Source organism: Siphateles boraxobius, unplaced genomic scaffold, assembly GCF_051911475.1.
Source record: "Siphateles boraxobius isolate OS27281-9 unplaced genomic scaffold, OSU_SipBor_1 66, whole genome shotgun sequence".
NCBI classification, from domain to species: domain Eukaryota; kingdom Metazoa; phylum Chordata; class Actinopteri; order Cypriniformes; family Leuciscidae; genus Siphateles; species Siphateles boraxobius.
The window spans coordinates 27,983,723-28,005,083 of record NW_027509193.1 but is presented as its reverse complement, the minus strand read 5'-3'; the positions used below and the strand labels follow the sequence as shown (position 1 = coordinate 28,005,083).

The following is a 21,361-nucleotide window of genomic DNA, read 5'->3' as shown; positions in this document are numbered from 1 at the left end:
CTGCAATTACATAAAAACACACACACAGAACAACAAGTTTATTACAGTGCTTACTAAATTGAATTAAAGTTAATTCAAATAATAGAGTTGTTTAACTTAAAGGTTCCCTAGAATGTTTTTTTTTTTTTTATATATATATTTTCTGGGTTGCCCTTTTAATGTTAGTAAGTTTTTTAGATCAAAAATAGTCATAATTTCAAAATAAAAAGCGTTTTTCTTAGCCTGATTTTAGCCTCTGATTTGAACGCTCTGTTTGAAGGGGCGTGTCTGCTGTGGGATTCAGTGTAGCCAACCACTGCTGTGATTGGCTGACATGCTTGCATATGAAATAGCTATTACACGCGAAACTTTCTCGAATACTTTTACTACAGTTATTATACGTTTTTACTATTATAGCTATCGAGATTAACAAATCGTGAGATGTTTTTAAAGTATTTAGATCTATTCCCATCACATAAAATGTTGCCCAGATGAGCATTGAGCAGATGAGTCTGTTGATCGCGAGAAAGAAGATCTTATCATTGCAACGCAATTTCTGCTCTCTCTCTAATGCTTTCACCGATGCAAACACGATGATGTAAATACAGTAAGAGCTTCGTTGTGCAGTGTAACGTGCATCGATTTCATAACGAGTTGGCAAGTGTCCAGAATCAGATAAAAGTCACGCTGTGGAAAGTTCTTTTATCGGTTTCTGTATATAATTTATTCACAATTTAAATAAGGTTTTTTTCATCCTGCTAAAAGAAACGATGTGAAGTTGATGTTTTAGTCACTGGCTTGACTTACTGATGCATTTACTATTGAACGATTTTGAGAGAAAGATTACCTGTCTGAACTTAAACAATTACACATCAGGAAGTGTTGCTTGGTAGCTCGATCGATTTATTTCCAGACGTTCATCGAGGCCAGCTCTGTACTGGCCCAAGTTGAGGAAACAGTTGTCGGTGAAATGTTTGGAAATTTCCAGAGAAAATAAAATTAACCCATTCTTTCTTCAGAGGCTCGGATGAAGGAACTAAAAAATACTTCTGTGTTCATGCATGTCTACATCCAAACACTGAGCAACTGCCATGCTTCGGCTGCACAGTTCCGCCTGGCATTGAACATGGTCTGGCATATGCAAATTTTTGGAGTCGTACATATTAATGACCCCGACTGTTGCGTCACAGTCGGTGTTATGTGGAGATTCGCCTATTTTTCAGGGCTGTTTTTCAAAAACGAGATATAAGTAAGAAGGAGAAAACAATGGTGTTTGAGACTCACTGTGTGTCATGTCCATGTACTGAACTCGTTATTTCACTATGGCAAAATAAATTTAATTTCACATTCTACGGCACCTTTAAACTTAAACAATAACAAGCAATAGTTTACCATGACTTACCTTAGATTAGTTCTGAAAGTTTTCTGAAAAACAAGGAAAAAGATCAAATTCAGTTCACAGAACATTGATAGGCAATTACAGTCATCAATAATTATAACCAATTTCAATGATTATCAGTATATTTCATTAAAATGGAATCATTCATAATAATTTCACATATATAAGGGCTGCACGATTTGGGTAAAATGTCATATTGCCATCATTGAGGTCAATATTGTGATTACGATATGCGATTGCGAAATAATAAACAAATTGTAGCACGGTGTAGGCAACACCGATTTTTGTCGTTGTTCTCTGTACTGACAGCACTCCAAATTTACAAAAAAATGAGCTCAATGTTAAAATTGACCGGAGTTCTCCTTTAACTCCAAACATCTTTACCACAGATCTTATCACATCATTTCATTGTCATTGTCCAAAGCACACGTTACAATCTTGTTTAACACACATATGTATCGGTTAGACTATAAAGGGTCTGTATATAATGAAAAGTAGTAGAATGAAGTACATAAATGATTACAAATAATAATCAGTAAACAAGCTGTTTCCTTGCAGTAATGAAACAAAACACATCCATATAAATCAACAAATGTCAACATCCCAATCAACAATTAAATTAAAAAAAGAATTGCACATGTATTGTAAATATTTAACCATTACAATACACATGTATGGGTGGACAATATACCAAAAATACCATATCACGATTAACGTGATTTTATCACAGTTCTTTTTTCCATGTTGGTTTAACCATTTTGCAAGTAACTGAGAATAATAGCCAAAGTAATATCACTATTTTAAAAACAAAACATTACAAGTTAACAAAATATAACAAAATAAAATAATGTCAGACATTTAGGCCAAAGTGGGAAAAAACAAATATTTTCATTATTTTCTTTGTTATTAAAAATGAACAAAGATACACTACACATTTTTCAGCTACAGTAGGTGTTTAACAGTAGTATTTTTTTTTAACTACATAGACTTTACTGTATTATTTTATAGATTGATTAATATTAAAGGCACTATTCAAGTTCTCCGTAAGGAGCAGTAATTTATTTTCTTCTAGTCCCCATTGACTTCCATTGTATATTTTTTCCTACTATGCAAGTCAAAAGAGATCAGCAAGTGTTTGGATAAACAATAACTTATTTTGTGTTCAGCACAATAAAGAAATTAATACAGGTTTGGAACAACTTTAGAGTGAGTAAACAATGACAGAATTTTCATTTTTGTGAGAACTATTTCTTTAAGGACAAGATGCAGCTTGTTTACTATTAGGTTGCTCTGTCACTTTAAGACCTACACGCGACGCGTCTTTATACAACCATTACACGCACCCAATTTTCTCCCAAATGTTTACTTGCTTTCACTTTAGTCATAACTCAAGTGTGTTTACATCAATCTTTTATTGACAGTATTAGCTCAATAAGACTCAAAGATAGTCCAGTAACCAAGACGCTGTTTGACAGGCTTTTAATGCATGCGCTTCGGGTTTAATGCGTTCAGAAACGCGCATCAGCACGCGAACGAAATGTTTAACCGTACAAATGCAACTAATAAACTTTAGGGAATTGCAATGCAGTGACCCATAAGTGTAACTAACTTCCTTTACGTTAACATGAGATGTGAATATACGTCGCGTTGTACACAATGTTGAGACACAGCCGAAGGCGCCAGAACTGAGCTGAATATGTGCTGCAGCACGATACTACGACATTTCTTCAAAAGTAGATCGTGCAGACATTTTAAATCTGAATTTACTTCGATTGATTAATCTGAATCCGAACGCTAAACTTGATCGAAGAGCATTCGCACAAACGACAACCGACATACCTCACAGAAGAATATGCAATTTACTGTCATATTTTGTATTGTGATTTTTATGAATCATGATATCTCAAAATAGCACAAATAATATGCACATTTCCTACACGTAGCCTACTGAACTGACGCTTATTATTTCAACCAGCACGGGATTCCAACATTCGAGTAACATATTTCTGGCAAATAATTTATATGTTTCTCCCCAAACCGTATCATATACCTTCAAAACACCTACAGCACACGTCATATAGGATTACTTTAGAATACATGCTATTTTATTAAGGTTATGGCTTTGACAACACGGTGAGCAGGCCTCATTAAAATTAAACAGCACCTAGCGCTTTTTTGTAAAAAATAAACATATCACCTAATATACAAATACTTGAACCTATATTCGATATATTATGAATGAGCAGTAATTAAATACAGATTAATAAGATAATATAGACTAAACAAGAAAACACGTTCTTACCGTCTCAGAGATGAAGACAAAATGGCTTCCGACCAACCGGAAATATGATCTCTGACAACAGTCGCAGCTCCTCTAGTGGTTGGGAGTAAATAATAATTTACCCTCCTTGCACATATGTAGCATTACTTTTATTTTATTATATTAACATAACTCACAATTTATTCACCAGGACACTTTCTATTCTTATACTATTATTGCAACAGTAAATCAATGTTGTATTTACTGCTATGCAAAACCAAAATCAGAACTCGTCCTTTTTGAGTAAAAATAAGTTAATAACCACATAAGACAGGCAGGATGGTTTTTATTTTTTCCCCAAATGTTTAAAAAAATAAAATAATTAAAGGCCATTAAACTATAACTCATTAATAACTATTGCACATATTTTTACTCATTGTTTACTTCAGTTATGAAAGAAAAAAAAACAATTGTTAATGATTTTTTTTCATGAAGTAAACAATCACAGTGAAAATATGTGAAATACTGCCATTTTAATCTCACTGCATTAAACTCACATTTCTTCCAGTTTGACAAGGACATAGTGCTATACACATAGGCTACATCAATTAATTTGATAGCATAATACCAAACTGGCTTTATCTCTGCAAAACGTTTTAACCCAAAACTCAAACGTAATAGCCTACATACAATTCCACCGTTATATTTAGCAATACAACATAACTCTCTGACACAAAAGGTTGTGCTTTATCTTTTTTTGTACAATGATCAATTGCGTATTAATCAATATCACCTGCTGCCTCTAACCCGAACCCTAAGACCAGTATACTGAAAGTATACTATATTAGGCCTAATCCTCCAATATTAGTTCACATAGTTGAAAAGTTAGTTCACATAGTTGAAAAGTTACGTACATAATTAGTAAGATCTCTAAAGTGGACTATATAAAGTGTAACCCTATTGTACTGCCTACAAGATTAAGTAGTCACTTTTTTGTATTTCCAAAAAATCAAAAATATAATTTTAAATAGAAAGTAAGAAAAAGACAAATCAATATTAATTTAAAGCAAAATGTTTTTTGTATGTATAGGCTACAGCCTAACTATGAGCCTGTCCTAACAATGTCACACATTTCAATGTTATCCAGAACTATTCACATAGCTATTCTGCCCTATAAAGGCAAAAGACCTTAACTCGCTACAGTGTGGAACTGAGAAAAATGACTTTAAAGATTTTAGTTGTCCCGCCAAATTAATTAAGGTAGGACACTGAAAATCTGGCAATTAGATGTTTAAGTAATGAAAATGATCTACATAACAAAATTTTGAGCTCAAACTTGACTTTTGACTACTATTTTCAAGTTACTGTAGGCTACTCTGCCTTTGTATTGTCAGCAAAGAGTGAGAAGTCATGCCAAGGCAAAAGGCAGTAACTTCCACATTATCAATATTTGGTTGCTGATCACCATTAACAAAATCATTATAGCCTACTAACACCTGTATAAAATCTAGTGATGGCATTTATTTTGTATGATTTACAATTACCTAGCCTTCTTGTGCTTTGGTTGCATTCTGGTGGCCGTATTAATACATTAGACATGACAAAATACCTTATAGCGGTAAAGACTAAAGAGTATCTTCAAGTGGTACCGAGTGGCATAAGACTTGCTAAACTCGCGTTTAAAATGATCACGATAAAACAGATCCTCGCGCACATTCGACCCGGAGACTGGTTTATAGCGGTGCATCTGAAAGACGCATACTTTCACAGGCGTTTAGCGAGATTCGTGTTCGAAGGTGTCACGCTCCGTTCACGAAAAGTAGCCTATGCTTTACCCCTTAGGACTCAGTAGGGACTAGGGAGCGACTAATGCATTTATAGCACAACCGTATGTGTTCTGCGTCTTTTCAGTATGCGTTGATTTCAGCTGTCTGCCCTATTATTGTGCGTGCACTTATTCACTCGTCCTGCGGATTTATTCCAGACGCTGTGTTTTCTATGCATGCTTTTAACTGATGTTGTATGCACCAGCACTTCTTACTTCATTATGTTGTATGCGCCAATACCCTTGTTGCTTCATTATTATCACTCTGTGATATATTAGTCCCACGTCGGCTCGACCGTGTTCAGGGCGCGGAGCTGAAGGCGCCGGCGATGTTTTGGCACTCTGCCAGCTAGATGCATGATTGTTTCAACTAGGTCCGGTACCCGAACTGGGTGAAGCGGGGCTTTAGTTCTTTGTTGTATTCACCTGCTTCGGCATGTGTAAAATGTTTCTGTCAACTCTGCATATCCTTCGCGATCGATATCGCACGTTTGTCGATGGAGCGGGTTAAGAGCATAGGCTACTAGCATGTTCTGACCGCATTAGTGCAGGACAAAGCTCTGAGGACATCAGAAGTTACAGGGACGGATGGTAGGTGTACAAAGTACACAGGCTACATCGTAATTTCAATTTTAATGGAGAGTAAAACAAAAGCAAAACACCGTATAATCTGATAGGTTGCATTATTTGATAGAACGCCAGCACAGTAACTTCATATTGACTCAAGATACTTATCCACATAATAAAGGAGGTCTTGAATGTGCCAAAAATATCAATAACTCATTTTCGACCAAAAACGAAGTTACGGTCTTTTGCCTTTGCACGGCAGTATTTTCAATGCATATTAGGGACATATTAGACTACTTAAAATAATAATTTTATATTAATAAACAAAAAATATTAATAGACTCCATTTCAGCCCTATTGCAAGCCTCATAGGGTACTGTAGGTGATACTGAAACAATAATTCAGCTTGAAAGTCCTGAGACACTATATTTTAACAAAGTGTAGGCTTAAGACATTGGCAACGCCATTCTGACTGTTAAACATAACCTTTGAAACACCCAGGCCTAAAAAATATTGCAACAACATACATTAAAATTAAACATGGAAATTAGCGATCTTTACTGCTCAGCGTACAGCGGATAGCTGCAGTGCCTGCCCAGCTCAGAACATGTCTGACCATTTATAATTCATTTTATTAAAAAGATTCACCCATTTCAACACATAGCCTATACCGAATTTATATGCTGCCATAAAATGATGTAGCCTAAGCATGAATATAGTAATTTAGCAATAGGCCTTTAAAAATTGACCTATTAAACCTCCTACAGAAAATACAATTGAAAACTTTGACTCACACTCAAAACCCATTTTCCCAAGGATTATTGATTATTCACATTTTTACATTATAAATATTCAAATTTAAATCCCTTTCTCAAATAAAATAAGCAAACAAAACCAATATAATTACATGAAAAAATAAATATTTATTATGGACATACAGAAAGCTTCAAGTGAAACCAGAGCACATGTTACTGTAAAAATAAAAAATAAATCTTAACGAATCTGAACTCGAAAACATCTCTTCTTTCAACCACCAAACAGACACCGCGTTGCCTTCCGCCGTTAGCTGTGCCCCGCCTTACTCTGCAACACTGTCCCGCCGGTCTTCCGTGCCGAGAGCAGGAGCCGCTGCCTCTGACGAGTCTACTTCACGAGCACGAGCTGCCTCGATAGACAGTAGGAAACCGTCCAGGTTTACTTTCAGGTCGAAGGCGAGGGACTGTAGTAAGTGATCCTCGATCGCGTCGTTCAATAAACCGCTGAGGCCGGCGACGCACAGATAGGTGGACAGCGCCGAGCTGGTCAGCAACACGCTCTCATCGCCGGTGGGAGTGGAGACGATAGCTTTCCCTCCAAAAGAGGCGGAGAAACAGACGGACGCCTGCTTCAGCTTGCAGCCCTCGCACCTGTGCATCACCGCCTTCTCCACGAACTCCCTCTGCTTGAACTGGCACTTCCGTTGAATAGCCACCTCAATGCCCTTTATTGTGGCGCTTAAAAGTGCCGTTGATTGCTCTGCTTCCTCGCCGCCTTCTCCCTCCTCCACCTCCAGATCAGCGATCTGTTCTATGGTGCTGGACGGACCGGTACAAAGGCAAACGCACCCGTCTCTCTCTCGCGTTGACAGGTTCTTGAAAGCGTACGATTTGCCGCCCTCCGCCGAGTTTACGAAGCTGTCCGACAGCGTCACCTTTATCTCGCCCGTCCCGTCGAAGATCCGCACCTCCTTAAGCTCACACTCCGAGCCTTTAACGGTCACCACTCTGCTCACAGATCCGGGAAGCTGGACCTTTCCGCGGAGCTCTCCCACCTAAACACACCACAAACACCAGATTAGTTTTCTATCAATTGCGGCCACAAACAGGAGCGGTCAGGAAAAGTCAGCTCTGCGATACACACCTTCTGCCTCGGATCGAGCGCTTTCACCTCCTGTCATGGTTCATCCCGGCGCCGGGCACGGCAAAAACGACCACTTACTACTACGACCACTCTCCTGCCCTGCGCTTTGAATGACGGCGGTGAAGAACGGACAACTGTGCCTAGCCTGCCTTCTGGGTGACACGTTAAATCCTTCCAACGTCTTCACCCTCTTCTTCGGACCTTTGCAGGACTAGCCATCCCACCTCTTCTTTATTGGTGACAGATGCCGTGTTCTCTGGAGGTCCAAATTTGCTGTCTTGGACAAATAACATAATATGCCACCAGAGAACTATTTATCCCTGTGATATGCAAATTAAGATGAGACTGATGATTGGCCATTTCTAGAGAGGGGCGAGCACAATCATTTCGATCATTCAATGCTGTTTGTAACATTTAAAACTTAAACCTTTTGTCTTCAAATCTGCCTCTCTTTATAGCCTACTTCGGAAAAAAATAAAATAAAAACAAATAATTTGCAACAGGCAATTCTCACACCATGAAAAACAACTAAATTTAGGCAATAGGGGCAATCTGAAGCTCCAGCGCTGTTAGGCAATATTTTCAATCTATCCAAATAATTAATTCACGACTTACATTTCCTTTATTAAAAAATAAATATCTATAGGCTACTCTTCCAAAAGACAGACACTAGTTTAAGCACGCCTTTTCTTTTACAGCTCGAACGAAAAACCAGATTGAGTTATTATAACGGCCTAATTTAGCCTATCTAGCCTACAAGATGTAGCCTATGTATCGAATATTTGTAAAACTTACACTTAAATCGTCACATTTCATTCAGAACATTACATGACTGGAAATAAACTTGATAAGTATGTCTTGGCTTATGAAACGCGGACCAGTGAGTCCAATACATTGCAAAAACAGACAACTACACAAACAAAGAAAACAAATTTATTTAAAAACTTTAAATCCGCGATTAGCACTGACCCGAGACGAGAGAGAATATTATTTGTATCTTTACTGAAAGAAATGTATGACGTAGAGTCGTAGGCTACATTCCAAAGTAGTGATTTATTATCAGCGTCGGCGGTGATCCCACGCACTCATGCGCACTTTGCAAAACACACCACTAAAAACTTCGTTACTGAATAGAAATAAAAGCAGAATAAGAGCAACAGAAATATAAAATGGCCTTGCACGCATACATGCCATGATCACAGCTCGCGCTTCTCACCGACTCCACTGAGTGAGGGAGTAACTGCGTAAAGACACAGTACCTTCCTACTGCCTACAACTATTATTTCTCTCAAGTCTTTTCTAAATTTAACTATATTAAAGAGACTCTAAAATCCACTCGAATATCGTATAATTTATATAAACAAATTAAAATAGATTAACCTACTTTGAGAACTTAAATTAATAGAAAACACTTCTTCCCATGGCTTATTGATCTTTTAGGCCTAAAGCTATTATTATTTCTTTTTTACATTATCTATATACCATATTTAACAATACTTTTATTAATAAATATTACATATAAAATAATTTGTCCCGGTGAAATAAGCAGACAATACAAATTGGATTAAATGAAAAAGGAAACATTTATTAAACATTTGTTGAACATGCAAAACACCTGTAGTTAAAAAAGAAACAATATAACAATAACGAAGCTGAACTCGACATCTCTACTTCAAGCCTCCGAACCAGCAGACACCGCGTTGCCTTCCGCCGTGAGCTGTGCCCCACCTTCCTCTGCAACACTGTCCCGCCGCTCTTCCGCGCCGAGAGCAGGAGCAGCTGCCTCTGACGAGCCTACTTCACGAGCTGCCTCGATAGACAGTAGGAAACCGTCCAGGTTCACTTTCAGGTCGAAGGCGAGGGACTGCAGAAAGTGATCCTCGATAGCCTCCGCGTCGTTGAATAAACTGCTGAGGCCGGCGCCGCGCAGATAGGTGGACAGCGCCGAGCTGGTCAGCAACACGCTCTCATCGCCGGTGGGAGTGGAGACGATAGCTTTCCCTCCAAAAGAGGCGGAGAAACAGAGGGACGCCTGCTTCAGCTTGCAGCCCTCGCACCTGTGCATCACCGCCTTCTCCACGAACTCCCTCTGCTTGAACTGGCAGCTCGGACACTTCCGTTGAATAGCCACCTCAACGCCCTTTATTGTGGCGCTTAAAAGTGCCGTTGATTGCTCTGCTTCCTCGCCGCCTTCTCCCTCCTCCACCTCCAGATCAGCGATCTGTTCTATGGTGCTGGACGGACCGGTACAAAGGCAAACGCACCCGTCTCTCTCTCGCGTTGACAGGTTCTTGAAAGCGTACGATTTGCCGCCCTCCGCCGAGTTTACGAAGCTGTCCCACAGCGTCACCTTTATCTCGCCCGTCCCGTCGCAGATCCGCACCTCCTTAAGCTCACAGTCCGAGCCGTTAACGGTTACCACTCTGCTCACAGATCCGTGAAGCTGGACCTTTCCGCGGAGCTCTCCCACCTAAACACACCACAAAGACCAGATTAGTTTTCTATCAATTACGGCCACAAACAAGAGCGGTCAGGAAAAGTTAGCTCTGCGATACACACCTTCTGCCTCGGACCGAGCGCTTTCACCTCCGCTATTTTCATTTCTTTGCAGCTCGGCGGCGCACACCGCAAAAACGGCAGACTGGTCACCTCCACGCTCGTCCCACGAGAGCACAATACGTCGAAGCCGTCTGGATCAGAGAAGCCTATAGGAACAAGCAAAATAGTTTTATCAAAACTGAGACCACTGGCGATCCAGCACTGAACCACAACCCATCAGTGAGGCTGTTCTGTAAAAATAACTAGGCTGCTTACTTATACTGCGCCTGACGTTGCGCAGCCTCACTGCGTTGCCGTTCTTTTCGGCTTGACCGAAGGTGGCTTGCTTCTCCATGGAGAAAACGACCACTTTGTGGTACTCCTGCCTGGCGCTCTGAATAACGGCGGTGAAGAACGGAGAACTGTTCCGGCTCTGCCTTCTAGGTGACACGTTGTATATGAATCCTTCGACCGCGTCTTCAGCCTCCTTTAGGACCTTTGCAGGACTCGCCATCCCTTCTTCTTTATTGATGTCAGATGCAATGTTATCTTGGAACACCAATTTTGCTGTCTCAGACAATTGACAAAATATGCCATCAGATAACGCCTATTTATACCTATGATATGCAAATTAAGCTTAGACTGATGATTGGCTCTTCTAGCGAGGGGCGAGCACAATCATTTCGATCATTCAATGCCATATAAAACATTTACTTAAAAGGTAAACTGTTTGCCTTTAAACCTGATACTATACCTTCGTACTATAGGCTACTGTGCTACACAAAAAACGGATAAAACTACAATCACTGTAACTCACGAAAACGACTAATTAGCCTATTTCTCGTAAATTGAAAGGAATAAAGACTTTTTGCATTCCCTCCGCAAAGTAATATAAAAAGTTCATCTCAATGTCTCTTTCTACAATTTCATACACTCCTTAATAAAGCACGTAGCCTACTGGAGGGTAGATTTGGGTGCTGGAGCCCCTGTCCTGTACTAAAATTAATCAAAAAGTGCCCTTCTCAAACAAATATCAATGATATTATTGTGGCCATTACAACAAAATGCATTTCATTATAATCAATTATTAATGATAATTTCATTTATTTTTACATTTCTGTCAGCCTGAGGTGTCGTTGACATAACGTGTCAAATTGCGTTATGGGTCGCGTCAAATTGCTTGAGGGTCTAAAACTCTGCACTAGTGTGTCTGTGTGTGTGTTTCTGTGTGGACGGCAGGCGTAACCGTAGCAAAAGTTGCGTTTTAAAATTAAATTGCACTATTGTAAACACAGGCAGCCTATTTCACAGTCTGCTCGACAACCGATGCTCTCAAGCTAGCTATTTCAGTGATGCTCCACGGCAGGAAGGAATAAAACACATTTTAAACGGTTTTTTTTCTCCAATGGTTTTGTGTCGATTCAATAAAAAAATCCACATATTTCAAAATATTACATAATTCATTGTCATACCGACATCGTTATCTGACACAAGTTCAAATTTCTTTGGAACAGTTGATGCAAATTGAGCACTGCAAAAAAACTAGCACCAAAAGTGGCTTTGATAAGTAAAATTAAAATCACTTTTTATTCAGTCTGATGTAGACTATATTGATACACCGTTTACCATTGGATCAATCTATCATAATTGGCCTTGTGTGAAATGTAGGCGAACAACAACGCGCCAAATGGTGAGGTAAGGACATTTTTCATTATTATGCAGCAATAATATAATAGTAAAGTAGGCTATTACTAAGAGGTGTTAGTGGGGCCAGTATGGTGCTCACCACATAGTATGGACACTGAAAATCTGGCAATTAGATGTTTAAGTAATGAAAACTATCTACATAACAACATTTTTAGCTCAAACTTGACTTTTCACCACTATTTTAAAGTGAGCCTACTATACTCTGCCTTTGTTTTGACAGCAAAACTGTGAGAAGTCATGCAAAAGCCAGTAACTTCCACATTATCAATATTTGGTTGCTGATCACCATTAACAAAATCGTTATAGTAGGCTAACACCTGTATAAAATCTAGTGATCATGGCATTTATTTTGTATAATTTACAATTACCTATACCCTTCTACTTATTGTGCTTTGGTTGCATTCTGGTGGCCCTAATACAGACATGACAAAATACCTCCATAGCGGTAAAGACTAAAGAGTATCTTCAAGTGGTACCGAGTGGCATAAGACTTGCTAAACTCGCGTTCAAAATGATCACGATAAAACAGATCCTCGCGCACATTCGACCCGGAGACTGGTTTATAGCGGTGGATCTGAAAGACGCATATACTTTCACAGGCGTTACCGAGATTCGTGTTGGAAGGTGTCAAGCTCCGTTCACGAAAATAAGCCTACGCAGTGCTTTACCCCTTAGAACTCAGTAGGCAGCGCGTTCTGGACTTCCTAGACGACTAATGCATTTATAGCACAACCGTATGTGTTCTGCGTCTTTTCAGTATGCGTTGGTTTCAGCTGTCTGCCCTATTATTGTGCGTGGACTTCGCTCGTCCCGCGGATTTATTATGGACGATGTGTTTTGTATGCATGTTTTAATAGCTGTTATGATGTTGTATGTAGCAGCACTTCTTGCTTCATTATGTTGTATGCGCCAATACCCTTGTTGCTTCATTATTATCACTCCCTATGATATATTAGTCCCGCGTCGGCTCGACCGTGTTCAGGGCGGAGCTGAAGGCGCAGGCGATGTTTTGGCACTCTGCCAGCTAGATGCATGATTGTTTCAACTAGGTCCGGTACCAGAACTGGGTGAGGCGGGGCTTTAGTTCTTTCTTGTGTTCACCTACTACGGCATGAATAACATTTTTCTGTCAACTCTGCATATATCCTTCGCGATCGATATCGCACGTTTGTCGATGGATACACACCTACATCGTAATTTCAATTTTAATGGAGAGTAAAACAAAGGCAAAACATAATATAATCTGATAGGTTGTATTATTTGATAGAACGCCAGCACAGTAACTTCATATTGAATTGACTCAATATAGTACTACTTATCCACATGATAAAGGAGGTCTTGAATGTGCCAAAATATCAATAACTAATTTTCGACCAAAAACGAAGTTACGGTCTTTTGCCTTTGCACGGCAGAATGATTGTCAATTTCAATATAATTACAACCTTTGATACTTTTTTCAGGATTTTCAGTTAAAAAAAAATCATTTATTACAAATAGAATTGAATAGAATATAATTGACAAACCACCACAGTTTATTATCACTCTTCCAATAACTTAGAAATGATGTTAAAACTTGAGAAAACCACTGATTAAACTATAGATTTAAAATCTACTTTTATTAAAGTCACTGAAACAATATAACCCTATAGCCCACATTTTATAGGCCTATACTTTCCCAATTCGAAGGCAGACTCAACAACCGCCCATGGAGACAGGCTTTCTGATTATACAGCTCTATAGAGCTGACTACCGTCTCTACACACGCACGCGATGGGGCATTAGTCAACACTTAAGTGAAAACGCTTTACTTTACTAAAGGCAAAATTAAAAGGATTATCTAGAGAAAAGCAAAGCTCAATGCAAAGGAACGTACTTAAATTAAGTTATGGTATACTCTGCCTTTGTTTATCTATACGTCAATATGAATTTACCAAAACAATGCAATTGTAGGACGGTGTTCTGCTTCTGTTTAACTGTCCTGTCCATTAAAATTTGCCGCATGTAAATTACGGAGTAGCCTGTGTGCACAGCTGCCATCAGTCCCTAACCTCTGAAATCAAAGGTCCTCAGAGGGATAGTTGTGTCCTGCACAAACCCGTCAAAACACTGTATGATCCCTCTCCATCGACAAACGTGCAATATCTATCATGAACACAATACACATGCCATACCAAGTGAATACGGCAAAGATGCCCCGCGTCCCCAACTCGGGTATCGGACCTAGTTGAAACACCCATTCATCTAGCTGGCAGAATGCCCAAACTGCGTCGGCACCTTGCACATGTATCGCCGCAGCCCGGAAACCTGCAGGTGGTAGGAGCTTACGCCGCAAGTGGGAGGGGCTTATGCCGCAAGTAGGAGGGATTTTAAAAATGTGCAAGTAGGAGGACTTTACCCCGCAAATGGTAGGAGCTTATGCGAAAATCCCCAAGCTGTCATTGCCGAGGATGGCGGTGAATGAGTATGGCAGGAAATTGCGACAGTAATGAAAATAAATGATCAAACATTACGTTCCTAATCAGTCTGATTTCTTACAGCTTTGTTATTATTGTGTGTGTCCAATACCACTCACTGTCAATGATGAAGTCACGTCTTTACACCATTTACCATACTTAAAGTGATGGTGTTTAAAATTTATCACGCTGTAGGCCTTATTCAAGCATATTTCTGAATATTAGCTACATATTCTATAGTATCAAGTAAATTAACATATTAAAATGTGATGCAATTGGACTCAGTGAAGTGAATGTGTAAATACATGAAAAACATTTGGCTAATGTAAAAAAACAAAAAAGTTACCATCCATCATTACTGCATTTTTTTTTTATGATAGCAGACTAATGTTCTTCTGAACGTGTTACAGATATATTACATTTAAATCTCAGGGTGGATAAATTATTTTTTTTCAATGAATAAAATCAAGTACAAGTCACTCAGAAGTGATTGCAAAAGTGTTTATTTTGTTTTATTATTTTTAGTATTTTTTGGTTATTTGTAAGGACACTATATCAGCTCATTAGAACTGATCTGCATGCAGTGAAAACTACAAAATCCAGGGTGCAATGTTTCTGAATAAATGCCCTGGAGCTCGCCTCGCTTTCCCTTCCCAGCATAACCTGGTGGATACACAAGGAGCACAATAAGAACTAGGGTATAGTTGACATTGAAGATTTACAAACATTACAAATAATTTCTCAGCTCTGTAGGTCCATGCCATGCAAGTAAATGGTCTCCAGAACTTTTAAACTTCAAGGGATGACATAAGTAAATTAGATTTTTAGGTTTCCTTTAGACTAACAACTAGTTTATTTATCACCAATTTACAGAAAAAGTACCACGTGTGCAGCATTTGTACTCAAACCCACACTCCAAACAAGTGGACATTGAGTACATCCTCCAGAAGAGCTGTTTGTAGTAAGACGACTTATTTTTCCAGCATGCAACACCTGAGGTGAAAAAAAAATGAACATAACATTTAACATTATCAATGATGTTCTTGTTATGCGTTTTACTTTTTAATGTCAATATTTACTTTCTAGCCATAAGAAGTGTGCCTGATTCTTAAAATTGTCATCCCCAACTATGTCCCTGAACCTTGAGCAAGCCAATGACAGGGGCATGTAGGCAGCATCTCCTTCTTGAAAAAGAACTTCAAGAAGTATGTTCATCAGCAACGCTCCTGATAACTCAAAAGATAGCAACAGTTAGCACAGACCGTTAAAAAATGTTAAAAAGCACAATATATAACATTATTCAACTACCTTGAAGATTAAGCATGATGGAGGGTCATCGTCTTTTAACAGCTCATCCTTAAAGAAAAAATATAAGTGGATGCAAATTGTTCTATGATACACATATAAATCATCATTAAAATTGATTATGCATACCTTACTAAAAACAGAGGGCACAACTGGGATTTGGTCTGCTAAAATGAAGTAATTTAAAATTAGCTGACCAATATTATAGTTACATAAAACCCAGCATAGTATATGTATTTTGTTTCATATCAAAGTTCTTTCTTTTATATGCAAGTTCAGTTTTTTTCTTCCCATAGGTTTCAGGGATTGCAGAGCATTCTTCTTCTTCTGAAAGAGGATTAAAAACAAAAAAAGTGATAAAAATTATCCATTCATTTTTAATTTGACAAAAAAATATCAGCAAAAATATAAAAAGCTGACAATACCAGCAACAACAGCTCATTTTCTCTTTCTCCCATATCTTCCACAATTTGAATGTCAAGCAACAAAAACAAATAAAGTAAGCAATAGAACAAGTACAATATCAAACTTAATTGAATGCAAGGATGCATTACATTAATCACAAATTACAGTAAAGAATTGTGTAAAGACAAAAAAATATATAATTAATGGTCCAATTTTAAATATTAAAAAAAAACTTATTCACCAATGAATACAACATTTCAAAATCTTGCAAACCCCTAATAGTATTAATAAAGATATTAAAGGAGTTTGATAGAGCAAGTAGTGTTTACTGATTTTCATCATCACTGAAACACTTTGCTACTACTTTTCACTCAAAGGGACTGCAGAATATATTATTACTGAAATAGTGTTATGAGCGAGTCACTAAATCATTCCGTTCCATGACTTCCCAAAACAGTTTACAGAGTGAACAAGATTTCTTCACTTCTTTAAGACTTTCTTAAAAACACCACGTGTTAAAACTACAGCTAATTTTTTCACACTTACTGTAAAGACAAATTTTCAAGCAAGATGGCACACCACCATTTTCTTATGTTCTTCATGTTTAGCTGTATACATAAAGCAATGAATTAGTATAATTCTCAATTATATTAAAATGCATATAGCTACAAAAAATAAATACTTACTTCAGTGAAATCAAACTTTAGTCCCAGAACAACATACGGTGCATATTATAATATGCAACGAAACACAAAAAAAGTTAAATCGGTAACAGCAATTGATTACGATTGGATACGATCTCCTATTCATAGTGAATATAACAATAATATTTTGGTCAACTTACACCCATGTACTACCACCCAAGATAAATGGGACTGAAGATGGCCTGTTGCCTGGAAGTTCTCATCAAATTTTATATTGTCCTTAGGACAAAGCGGACAGTGAAATTTTGTGCACTTGAGTCACTGGTATGCCTCAAGAGTGTCCTGCACATCTTTCACTGATAAGTGAACCTAAAAGACAATAACATGACTGAGCCTCTTGGTGGCACTATAATAGAACAAAACGTAAAATTGCCATTGAATTCAATACAGTTTTCTGATTTAAATGCTATACTTAACAAATGCATTGGTGTAACATTACGAAACTCAGTGTGTGCCATAAGCAGCATGCCCTGAAGGTACTCAAAAGATTTTGAGACAGCGCCACCTTTTGGTCAAAAGTTATGATTAATTTCCGAAAATGCTAGTAACTTTTGAATACATTTGCCTATTGTAATAGGCACTGATCTTAATAGATTCCTTGGGTTATGCCGAAAACATATATACCAGGTTTGCCATAATCAAACAAACTTCCTGTCCGCCATCTTTATTATTTTTTTAAACCTTCTTTTTCGAACTTCTCCTAGACCGTTGGTCTGATTTTCACCAAAATCGAATCGTGTCATCTCCAGACCGTGCCGACTAAAAGTTATGGATTTCATGACGATAGACGAAACCGTTTTCGTATACCGCAGCAGCAAAGTTGAGACATGCTGCCAAAATGACTATTAAGTCTTTATCTCTACAATGCCTTGATATTTTGACACCAAACTTTGTATGTGTCATTGTCACCTCACTCTGATCACAATGCATTGATTTCATAACTGCGCCACCTAATGGTCAAAAGTGATAAACCATTAAATCATTTTATAAGTTACTGTATATATGATTTAAGCCATTTGCCTAAATTCATCTTTAAAAGTCTTTAATTGCTCCTTGCTGCTGTCGGTCTGAAACTTCCAGCCATGTTGGCATGTCTTGTCGTCTGCGTTTGCGCTTGGCCCCGGAATGGCTGCTTGCAGCTATATTTATTCTTCTTCTTCTTCTTCTTCTTCTTCTTCTTCTTCCGACTGGGCGTCTATGGCAGCCCATAGAACCGTGTCCGGGAAAGTTGTTTTGGTTTGACATTCTGATAGAGGACAGTCCCAACATCAATTGCACCAATTTTGGTGTCTCTAACTCATTGCCTCTAGCGCCACCACCTGTCCAAAGTTTCACTTTTATTATGCTAATAACTTTTGAACCGTTTGGCCTATCAACAAAATTCTTTTTTCCTCTGATTCCTGAGCTCATGACGATTCGATCGCACCCTATGACGTCATTTTCCGTCATAAAAATATGGCCGCCATTTTGAATTGTCCAAAAAACCTACTTTTGCGAACTCGTCCTAGGCGGTTTGTCCGATTCTCACCAAAATTGCACCAGATCATCTCCAGGCAGTTCCGACAAAAAGTTATGGAATTCAAGTTGATTCGTCAAACCACTTTCGATAAACGCGCAAACAAATTTTACGTAGCGCTTGCGAAAACAGACGTAAGGCTGTATCTCTGCAACGCTTAATCGTATTTAGACCAAACTTGGTAGATGTCATCACAAGCATGACCTGAGGCTACATGCTGCGTTTCGGCGCAGCGCCACCTACTGGTCCGGAGATATGAAAAACGGCTATTTTCGCTTATAACTTCTGAACGGTTTGTCCAAAAATCATAAAAGTGGTCTCTGTAGATTCAGGGCGTCATGCCGAGTCGACTGATATCGAATTTTCCCAGATCGGCCATTTTGGCTGTCGGCCATTTTGAATTATGTGCTAAAATGCTGTATTATTTGAACGCATGAACGAATTGTTACGAAACTCGGTATGGGTCATCGGTACGATGCCCTGAAGGAGCCTGAGAAGTTTCGAAACAGCGCCACCTAGTGGTAAAATTTATTTTTCAAATGCTTATAACTCTGGCTGTGGTTGATTTATTTTCACGGGAGTCATCTCGTTGAGGTCCTGAATCCTTGCCGAGTCCAGAGATACCAAATATGCTAGGTTTCGACTTATGGTTTGTGTAGCGTTGTGATTTAGCGCTTAAAAAACATTTGCCGATATCTTCGAAACCGTTAGTCCGATCGAGACGAAACCACCGTCAGAAGTTTGGAACCATAGCTTGTTAACTAGATATGAGAGCCCAAATGCCAAAATATTGATGCTAAGGGGTAGTAAAATCAAATCAAAGTCACTAGTCAGTCATTTTTGATGCTTTTTTTCATATAAATGTCTAAAACTCCGAAGGGAATTGAGATATTTTCACCAAATTTGGCACACACATGTATGGGCTCATTCCAAGGACACATGAAAAAAAATTGTGAGATTTTGCCTCTTGGTGGCGCTATAATAGAACAAAACATGAAAATCCCATTGATTTCAATGCAGTTTTGTGATGTGAAATGCTATACTTAATGAACACATTGCTGTAACATTATGAAACTCAGAATTTGTTACCAGCACCTTGCCTTGAAGGTACTCAAAAGATTTCAAGACAGCGCCACCTGTTGGTCAAAAGTTAAAATTACATTTCCAAAAATGCTAATAACTTTTTTTAAAATGTGCTTATTGTAATGACACTGGTCTTAATAGATTCCTTGGGTCATGCCGAGAACATAGATACCAAGTTCGACGTATTTGGACGAACTTCCTGTCCGCCATCTTTATTTACTTTCAAAACCTTCTTTTTCGAACTTCTCCTAGACCATTCGTCCGATTTTCACCAAAATCGAATCGTGTCATCTCCATACCGTGCCGACTAAAAGTTATAGATTTCGTGACGATAGACGAAACCGTTTTCGTATACCGCAGCAGCAAATTTGAGACATGCTGCCAAAATGACTATTAAGTCTTTATCTCTGCAATGCCTTGATATTTTGACACCAAACTTTGTATGTGTCATTGTCACCTCACTCTGACCACATCACATCGATTTCGTAACTGCGCCACATATTGGTCGAAAGTCATAATCCATTAAATCATCTTAAAAGTTACTGTATATATGATTTTTTAGCCATTTGCCTAAATTCATCTTTAAATGTCTTTAATTGCTCCTTGCTGCTGTCGGTCTGAAACTTCCAGCCATGTTGGCATGTCTTGTCGTCTGCGTTTGCGCTTGGCCCCGGAATGGCTGCTTGTTATTCTTCTTCTTCTTCTTCTTCTTCTTCTTCCGACTGGGCGTCTATGGCAGCCCCTAGAACCGTGTCCGGGAAAGTTGTTCCGGTTTGACATTCTGATAGAGGACAGTCCCAACAGTAATTGCACCAATTTTGGTGTCTCTAACTCATTGCCTCTAGCGCCACCACCTGTCCAAAGTTTCACTTTTATTATGCTAATAACTTTTGAACCGTTAGGCCTATCAACAAAATTCTTTTTTCCTCTGATTCCTGAGCTCATGACGATTCGATCGCACCCTATGACGTCATTTTCCGTCATAAAAATATGGCCGCCATTTTGAATTGTCCAAAAAACCTACTTTTGCGAACTCGTCCTAGACGGTTTGTCCGATTCTCACCAAAATCGCACCAGATCATCTCCAGGCAGTGCCGACAAAAAGTTATGGAATTCAAGTCGATTCGTCAAACCACTTTCGATAAACGCGCAAACAAATTTTACGTAGCGCTTGCGAAAACAGACGTAAGGCTGTATCTCCGCAACGCTTAATCGTATTCAGACCAAACTTGGTACATGTCATCACAAGCATGACCTGAGGCTACATGCTGCGTTTCGGCGCAGCGCCACCTACTGGTCCGGAGATATGAAAAACGGCTATTTTCGCTCATAACTTCTGAACGGTTTGTCCAAAAATCATAAAAGTGGTCTCTGTAGATTCAGGGCGTCATGCCGAGTCGACTGATATCGAATTTTCCCAGATCGGCCATTTTGGCTGTCGGCCATTTTGAATTATGTGCTAAAATGCTGTATTTTTTGAACGCATGAACGAATTGTTACGAAACTCGGTATGGGTCATCGGTACGATGCCCTGAAGGAGCCTGAGAAGTTTCGAAACAGCGCCACCTAGTGGTAACATTTATTTTTCAAATGCTTATAACTCTGGCTGTGGTTGACTTATTTTCACGGGAGTCATCTCGTTGAGGTCCTGAATCCTTGCCGAGTCCACAGATACCAAACATGCTAGGTTTCAACTTACGGTTTGTGTAGCGTTGTGATTT

At 38.8% G+C, this 21,361-nt stretch overlaps 1 long non-coding RNA gene across 1 annotated transcript; it reads right to left on the bottom strand.

The window, feature by feature from the left end:
• Nucleotides 1–15,170: 15,170 nt before the first annotated feature.
• LOC143721449 (uncharacterized) lies at nucleotides 15,171–15,806 on the bottom strand. The gene is made up of 3 exons (XR_013196737.1): nucleotides 15,707–15,806; nucleotides 15,510–15,620; nucleotides 15,171–15,290 (listed from the first exon to the last, which is right to left on the bottom strand). It is a non-coding gene; the product is annotated as an uncharacterized LOC143721449 (long non-coding RNA).
• Between the last annotated feature and the right edge of the window lie 5,555 nt (nucleotides 15,807–21,361).